Raw genomic sequence first — 8,031 nt, forward strand, 5'->3', positions numbered from 1 at the left:
GCAGCACCTGTTCTGACACATTTACTTGCAGAACTGAAGTGGCGGTAAAGGCTTCTTTTCCCATCAATGTCAAAGAGGTCTTTCTTCTCTTAAAACCTCGGCGGCAGCCTGAGGGCCCCGCTGTCCTCAGAGGCACAGTTCGGCTTCTGGGTGCTCTCCTGGGGAAGTGGGGGGGTGGATGTCTGTGCCGCAGACAGACGCAGAAGGGGCCTCCTGCCTTTTCTGAACAGTCCGCCGCTGGCTGGGCCCGTCTGGGGTGTCACCTGGACAGCGGGGATTTGGAAGCTGCCCGGATTTTTTGGAGTTTTTTTTTGGCCACGCCGCGCAGCATGTGGGATCTTAGTTCCCTGACCAGGGATTGAACCCTTGTCCCCTGCAGTGGGAGCGCGGAGTCTTAACCACTGGACCTCCAGGGAAGCCCCGGGAGCTGCCCAGGTTTAGCTGAAAGAGAAAAGCCCAAAAATAAGGTGCCGAGGGGGCCGGGGTGCTGCAGAGCCACGGGTCGGGGGGGCGAGACGGGAAGGTGGCCGCGAGGGACGTGGTGGTGGTGGTGTCAGGACGTCTGGAGAGCCCCCAGGATGGCTCTTCGGCGGGGGCTGGAGGAGGGGACCCTGGCCCGGCCGAGGCTGCTGTAGGGCCCAGGCGGGGAAGCGCGGGAGAGAGTTGGCGACGGCACGGGCAGCGCTGTGTGCAGAAGGGAGCCCAGCCGGGCCCAGCCCCGGGGGACCCTGAGCAGGTGGCGGGCGGGCAGGGGAGGGCTCCCCACATCCCTGTGCAGCTGGGCCGGCCGTGGCTCTCCAGGCCGAGCACGCCTGCGTCGCCCCAAGCTGCTCGGGGTCAGCCTGCAGGCCTGGGCGGCCGCGGAGGGGCGTCTTGGGAGCCCAGGTGAGACCGCTGCTCCGCAGCTCCCAGCCTCCTGACCTCTTCCCGGTGAGTGCCTTGTGACCCCCATGCTGGTTGCCCCCAGATAGTAAATACCTTGGATCTGGAGGGTCACATACAGTCTTCTCCCCGCAGAAGTGGAAAATCCATCTGAGTTTTCTCGGCCAGTCACCGTTCAGGGGTCGCTTGCTGATGCCTGAATTCGGGGAATTAAAGGATAAAGTCAAAGAAAGAAGAAGGAAAGCGATAGTAAAATGAGAGCAGAAACGAAGGAAGCGGACAGAGCCAGAGCGAGGAGGCTTGGAGTCTTGCCTCTGATGGACTCAGGTGACGGGCCGAGCGGGACGGAGCCCAGAGGGACAGTCAGGGGCGACAAGAGGACAAAGCCTGAGGGCAGCAGGGACCCTGACGATGGTGAGAGGGCGAGGTGGGCGGCGGGGAGGAAAGGGCAAATTCCCGGGAAAATAGTGCAGAAACTGGTGCCGGAAGTCAGAACCCAGGGGTAGTCCTGCAACCACTGAACAAAACGGGCCGTGGCTCAACATCTTCCTGCAAAGACCACACCCACCCCAGACGACTTTGGGCAAATCCTACAAAATACACAAGATGGAGGAGATTCCAGTTGGAGAAGACACGCCCCCGAGAATCGAGTGTGGCCAGGGAGACCCTGACATGACGGCGTGGAGGGACGGTGGGGGTGGGGTGGAGCTCAGCGGTGGTCAGGGTCAAGGGTCAGAGTGGTCAGGGTCGAGGGCAAGCAGGGTCCGTCTCCTGGCCTCCACCCCAGGCCTCCGGACAGCAGGGAGAGGGCCCTTGTCCCCTCACAGGGGCCACCAGCCCGTAGACGCCAAGCCCCTCCTTCCTTTCCCCGGGCCCCCTGACCTTGACCCCCTCCCCCCACCAGTGCTCAGACGGGCCCCCCTCCCGAGGTGCCCACAGCCCATGGACTTCCTGACTGGGGGCCTCTGCCCTGGTGTCGAGTGGGAGGGGAAGGGACTGCCCATCATGCACCTTTTTCTATTTTTCTGCAGCTGTGGATATAGCTTTTAAAAACCTATTTAAGTTGATTTTGGTAATTTATATTGTCTTAGAATGTTGTCAGTTTCATCAAGAATATCCCATGTACTAACCTGTCACTTTTAATCCCGTCTCTCTGGTCCCCTCTTCTGGGCCCGCACGGCGTCTGGGTTCTCTCGCTCTGTTGATTAGCCCGGTCAGACGTTTGTTTATTTTATTTATTTATTTTGAGGAACCAGCGCTTGGATTTACTGATGAGTTCCCCCATTTTTCTTGTTTCCAATTCATTAATTCGCCTTTATCTGTACTCCTCGCTCCTGCCTCCCGTGGATTTACTTTATTGTTCTGTTTTCCCTCCTTGTGTCGAATGTTTAGTTCATTTATTTTCAGTCTCTCTCACCCAGTAATAAAAACATTTAAGGTTGTGAATTCTCTGACAACCCCTCCTGAAGCTGGCCCCGGGGATGTGCAGTCTCTCTCCCAACACTTGTAAAATCGTCTGTCACAGCAACTTTCATTTGCTCTCTGACCTAGGAGTTATTTAGGAGCGTAGCTTTGAATTTCCAAATCATCTGGCTTCTGTTTTAGATCCTTTTAGCAATTTTTAGTTTCACTGCATTGGTTTAAATAATGAGGCCTATAAATGTTTCACCGTTTGGAATGTGGTGAGGCATGCGTGCATGTGTGTGCATGTGTGTACCTACGTGCACACATATGCAAGTGTGCACACCCACGTGCCCACACATGAACCTGCGTGCACCCGCATGTGTGCACCTGTGGGCCCACGTGTGTGTGTGTGCACGCATGGGTTTGTGTGCCTGCCCGTGTATGGCCGTACACATGTGTAATGTGTGTGTGCATGCACGGGTGTGTATATGCTCGTGTGGGGCTGTGCCCACCTGCATGTGTGTGCATGCACACGTGTGGGGAATGTTCTGCGGTTTCTGGCCGGGCGAGGGCTGTCCAGTCAAGGGCGTCCAGGAGGGGACTCAGGCCTCGTCCACCTTCCAGTTTTGTCCACCCGGTCCTGGGTCTCTGGCTGAGGTCTGGGCGCTGGAGCTGGGTTCCCCAGATGCTCACGGCGACATCCCTGATCTCGCGCCCCTTGGTGGGTCTCGACGGCCAGGACTGCTTGTTAACAGGCTGAAAAGACACCTTGGAGGCCCCCCAGCGGGCGGCCTGGGAAGGGCTTGTTCGGGATCCTTGTGCTGGTGGCAGAGGGTGGGGCTCGTCCTGTGGCCCCAGGTCCTCCCTCCACCCCCTAAGACAAGGAGCAGAGTGCGGGGAAGACCTGGGAGATTCACAGAAAGTCCAATTTTATTCCTAGTTTGCTAATGATAAAAAATCATGAACGAATGTTGAATTTTCGTTTATTCGTCTGTTGAGATGATCATACGATGTTTCTACTTTAATCTGTACATGAGTTTTCTAGGGCTGCTGCAACAAGTACCACAGACTGGGGGGGTGGTGTGTTGGGGGGCCTCAGACAACAGGCATTTGCTCCCCACGGTCCTGGGGGCTGCAAGTCCCGTTTCAGGGTGCGCGTGGGGCTGGGTCCTCCTGAGGTGGCCTCTCCTGGGCGTGCAGACGGCCATCTCCTCCCTGTGTCCTCATATGGTCGTCCCTCTGTGTGTGTCTGTGTCCTAATCTCCTCCTCCTATAAGGACACCAGTCAGATTGGATCAGGGCCCACCCTTGGGACCTCATTTTACATTATTCACCTCTTTAAAGACCCTGTCTCCAATTTTTTTTTATTGTGGTAAAATACATATAACATAACATTTACCACGTTAACCATTAAAAAAATTTTTTTTATTGGGATATAGTTGATTTACAATGTTGTATTAGTTTCAGGTGTCCAGCAAAGTGAATCGGTTATACCTATACATATATCCACTCTTTTTTAGATTCTTTCCCCATATAGGCCATTACAGAGTATTTAGTAGAGTTCCCTGTGCTCTACAGTAGGCCCTTATGAGTTACCTATTTTATATATAGTAGTGTGTCTATGCCCATCCCAGTCTCCCAATTTATCCCTCCCCCCCTTACCCCCTGGTAACCATAAGTTTGTTTTCTACATCCATGACTCTACTCCTGTTTTTAAGTGCACAGTTCAGTGGCATTAAGTACGTTCACGTTGCTGTGCAGCCGTCACCATCCATCTCCAGAACTTTTCCATCTTCCCAAACTGAGCTCTGCACCCATTAAACACTAACCTTCCGTCCCCCTCCCCCGGCCCCCCCTCATCTGCTTTCTGTCTCTATGGATTTGACTCCTCTAGGGACTCATATAAGTGGAATCACACAGTATTTTTTTTTTTAACTGACTTATGTCACTTAAATGTCCTCAGGGTTCACCCATGTTGTAGCAGGTGTCAGAATCTCCTTCCTTTTTAAGGCTGAATAACATTCCACTGTGTGGATGGACGCTTGGGTTGCGTCTACCTCTTGCCTGTTGTGAATAACGCTGCTATGAACATGGGGGTACAAATACCCCACTGAGACCCTGCTTTCAGTTCTTTTGAGCATGTGACCAGAAATGGAATTGCTGGGTCCAGCGGTGACTGTTCAGTTTTTTGAGGAACCTCCACACTGTTCTCCAGCAGCTGCGCCATTTCACGTTCCGCCAGCCTTGCACAGGGCTCCAGTTTCTCCACATCCTGGCTGACGCTTGTTGTTTTCTGTTGTTTTGGATAGTAGCCATCCTCATGGGGTGAGGTGGTGCCTGTGGAGTTTGTTTGTTTTCTGTTATGTTGTATTTAACTTACCTGCATCATAGTAGGAAATTTGCTGGAAGTTTATGGCCTGACATATGGCCAATTTTTGTAGATATTCCACCTGTGCTTGAAAAGAATATATATTCTGAACGTGTAGCGTTCCATATATGTCTGTGAGATCTAGGTTTATTGTACAAATCTTTATCCTTACTGAATTTTTTTGTCTACCTGATATATCAAGTATTGATAGCTGTGTTAGATTCTATGATGGCCAAATTGTCTATTTCTCCTTGTAGTTTTGTCGGCGCATTCACGTTTAGAATTATATATTTCTGTTGAGTTGAATCTTTTATGGTTGAAAGTTAACCCTCTTTGTCTCTACTGATAATTTTGATTAAATTCTATTTTGTGTAATGTTAAAATAGCTATAATGTCTTTCTTTTGGTCGCCATGTTTACCATTTTTGATGCCCTTCATTCCTTCCAGCAGATCTGAGTTTCCACTGGATATCATTTGTCTGCAGCCTGAAAACCCCCCTTTAGCATGTATTGTAATTGGATATGATGGCTCAGCTCTCATTTATCTGAAAATATCTTCATTTCGCCTTAATTTTTGAAGGGTAGTTTTGCCACACATGGAATTTTAGTTTGTCTCGTTCCTTCTTTAAAGAAACAATTCCATTGTCTTCAGGCTTGCATAGTTTTTGGTGAGAGGTCAGAAGTGATTTTATTGTTGAATCCCTGTAAGTGATGTGTCTTTTTTTTTTTTTTTTTCTGGAAGTGTTTGAGACTTTCTCTTTAGTTTTGGTTTTCAGCAGTTGGCCACATCTAGGAATGGTTTTTCTTTGTATTTATCTTACATGGTTGCCGCTGTTTCAGCCAGCTTCTGAACTCAGTGGTTTGTTAGATTTTTTTCTGTAGTCTTCTGTCTTCTGCCCTCTGGGCCTCCAGCTCCATGCCTGTTAGACACTTGATAGTTTGGACTGTTGACCGAGCCCGCTGACCCCCCACCATGCCAGACAGGTGCCCACCCCGGGTGCCCGTGAGGAGAGGCTCGTCTCTCTGTGCAACTCAATTCTTCAGGCCGCCCTGCAGGCGCTGCTTTTCCCGCATCCCTGGCTTTAATGTGATGAGTTTTCTTGTCGGGAGCTGAGGGTTTCGACATCCTCTGCATTCTGACCAGAAGCGGACGTCACTGGGTATGTATTTTTACGTCCTTTTGTGTTAAATCTTTCAGTAGCCTTGTATGTTAGGTCTTTGGTGAACAGACCAGGGCGGTTTTCTTAACCCCACCTCCAGCTCTCCCTGGAGAAGTAGGCGTTTTTCACTTACCGTCAGTCTTCTGTCACTGGATTCTGTAGCTTCTCCCTCTCCTGGTCGTGACGTTATGAGCTCTGTTTCTGCTCTGTAAGTGGGTGCCCCGCCGTCACAATGAGCTTCCTTACCTCGCAAAGTCTGAAGCTCACCCAGGTCTTTGCCTCCCCCCAGCACCAGCACCTTGGTCACTTTAATTCCGGCCCTGCCCTCTTGGCTTTCTGTCCTCTTCTTGTGCACGGGCAGCCTCGTTTTACCCACAGGACGTTGACAGTCCTGTCATGTGCTGTCAGTGGCTCTGGGTGTCCCCACATATGTCCCACCCCGAAGGCTCTTCCTTGCCCTTTGCACAGCACGCGTTTCCTCGGGGTCACCCTCGGTCCTGCCGCCGGGGCTTCTCCAAGGAAACTTGCAAGCAGCCGGCTTCCCTCGGCGGGCCAGCTAGCCACAGCACACCCACCATCTGCGGAGCCTGATGGAAGTGTGGGTGCGGCCCACGGTCGGCGTGAACCCAGGAGGCGGGGGTCATGGGCTGTCTCAGAGGCCGCTCTCTGCTCAGTTAATGCCCTTTCAGCTCAGGGGAACTTTCTCTGGGTCCTGCATGTGCCCCGTGCTGGGACCCCTCCCCAGGGAGCTCCCCTTCAGCTGGGAACTCGCTCCCGGAACAAGAAACCACAGTGACAGATGACAAATGAGACCCCACAGCATTGCAGGGAGAGAGCGTGCTGCGGCACCTAGGATGAACACCAGCCCTGCCGCTCCCGGGGCGAGACCTGGGATGTGTGGGGTGACAGAGACGCTTGCTGTGGGTGCCGCCGCGCGGGAGGGTCATGTCGTCTGCATCTGCGCTGCCAGGAGCTCCCTGGGGCGAGACGTGGGACGTGTGGGGTGACAGAGACGCTTGCTGTGGGTGCCACCGTGCGGGAGGGTCATGTCGTCCGCACCTGCACAGCCAGGAGCTCCCTGGGGCGAGGCTGTGGGGAGCCTGGGCGGGCACAGGTGGGCGGGCACAGGTGAGGGGGCTGGAGGGGAGCTGGGGCCAGGCAGATGCAGCGGCCACAGGACCAAAGCCTTCCCTCTCCGGTATTATTATTTTAAAAGTCTTACACGATTAATTGCAAACATCTTTTTATTGTTAGTGTATGAGATTTATTGATTTAGGTATTAATTTCATATATTACTATACATCCAAGTTATCTCATTGTCTTTTTTCTTTTTTTTTTAAAATTAATTAATTTATTTATTTTTGGCTGTGTTGGGTCTTCATTTCTGTGCGAGGGCTTTCTCTAGTTGCGGCAAGTGGGGGCCACTCTTCATCGCGGCACGCGGGCCTCTCACTGTCGCGGCCTCTCTTGTTGCGGAGCACAGGCTCCAGACACGCAGGCTCAGTAGTTGCGGCTCACGGGCCCAGTTACTCCGCGGCATGTGGGATCCTCCCAGACCAGGGCTCGAACCCGTGTCCCCTGCATTGGCGGGCAGATTCTCAACCACTGCGCCACCAAGGAAGCCCTCTTTTTTCTTTTAAATATGGAACGCTTCACGAATTTGCGAGTCATTCTTGCACAGGGACCATGCTAATCGTCTCTGTATCCTTCCAATCTAATTGCCTTTTTAAAACTTGCTTTGAGGTGAAATTCACACGACATAAAATTAACCAGTTTAAAGTGGCAGTTACTAGATTGACAGGGTTGTGCGGGCACCATCTCCATCCAGTTCCGAGGCATTTCACCCCGTGGCCCCAGAGAAACCCCCTACCCTTGGCCATCACCCCACCAGCCTGCTCTGTTTCGGTGGATTTACCTATTCTGGACATTTCACGGAAATGGAATCGTACATCCGGGCCCTTCGTGCGGGAGAGGAAGAGCCCTCGGGAGGCGGGGGATGGGTTCGGGGCTGAGCGTCCCCACGTGATCAAGGCTCAGCAACCGGCAGCCCTCGGGCCAAACCCAGCGTCTTGCTGTTTCCGAAGCGCAGCGCATCAGGCGGCAGAGGTGAGCAGGGGCGGCAGAGGCTGTCGGGCCCGCAAGAGGGAAATGCCGCCTCTGGCGCTTCGTGGAATCTGCGGACCCCGCGGTCAGTGCCCAGTTCTCCCAGCCACCCAGC

The 8,031-nt window shown here is 52.9% G+C and overlaps 1 pseudogene; it reads right to left on the bottom strand.

Annotated features, from left to right (window-relative positions):
* Window positions 1-7,449: 7,449 nt before the first annotated feature.
* LOC118896266 lies at window positions 7,450-7,545 on the bottom strand (annotated as a pseudogene).
* Window positions 7,546-8,031: the final 486 nt, after the last annotated feature.

This window comes from Balaenoptera musculus, chromosome 5, assembly GCF_009873245.2.
Source record: "Balaenoptera musculus isolate JJ_BM4_2016_0621 chromosome 5, mBalMus1.pri.v3, whole genome shotgun sequence".
Classification (NCBI taxonomy): Eukaryota; Metazoa; Chordata; class Mammalia; order Artiodactyla; family Balaenopteridae; genus Balaenoptera; species Balaenoptera musculus.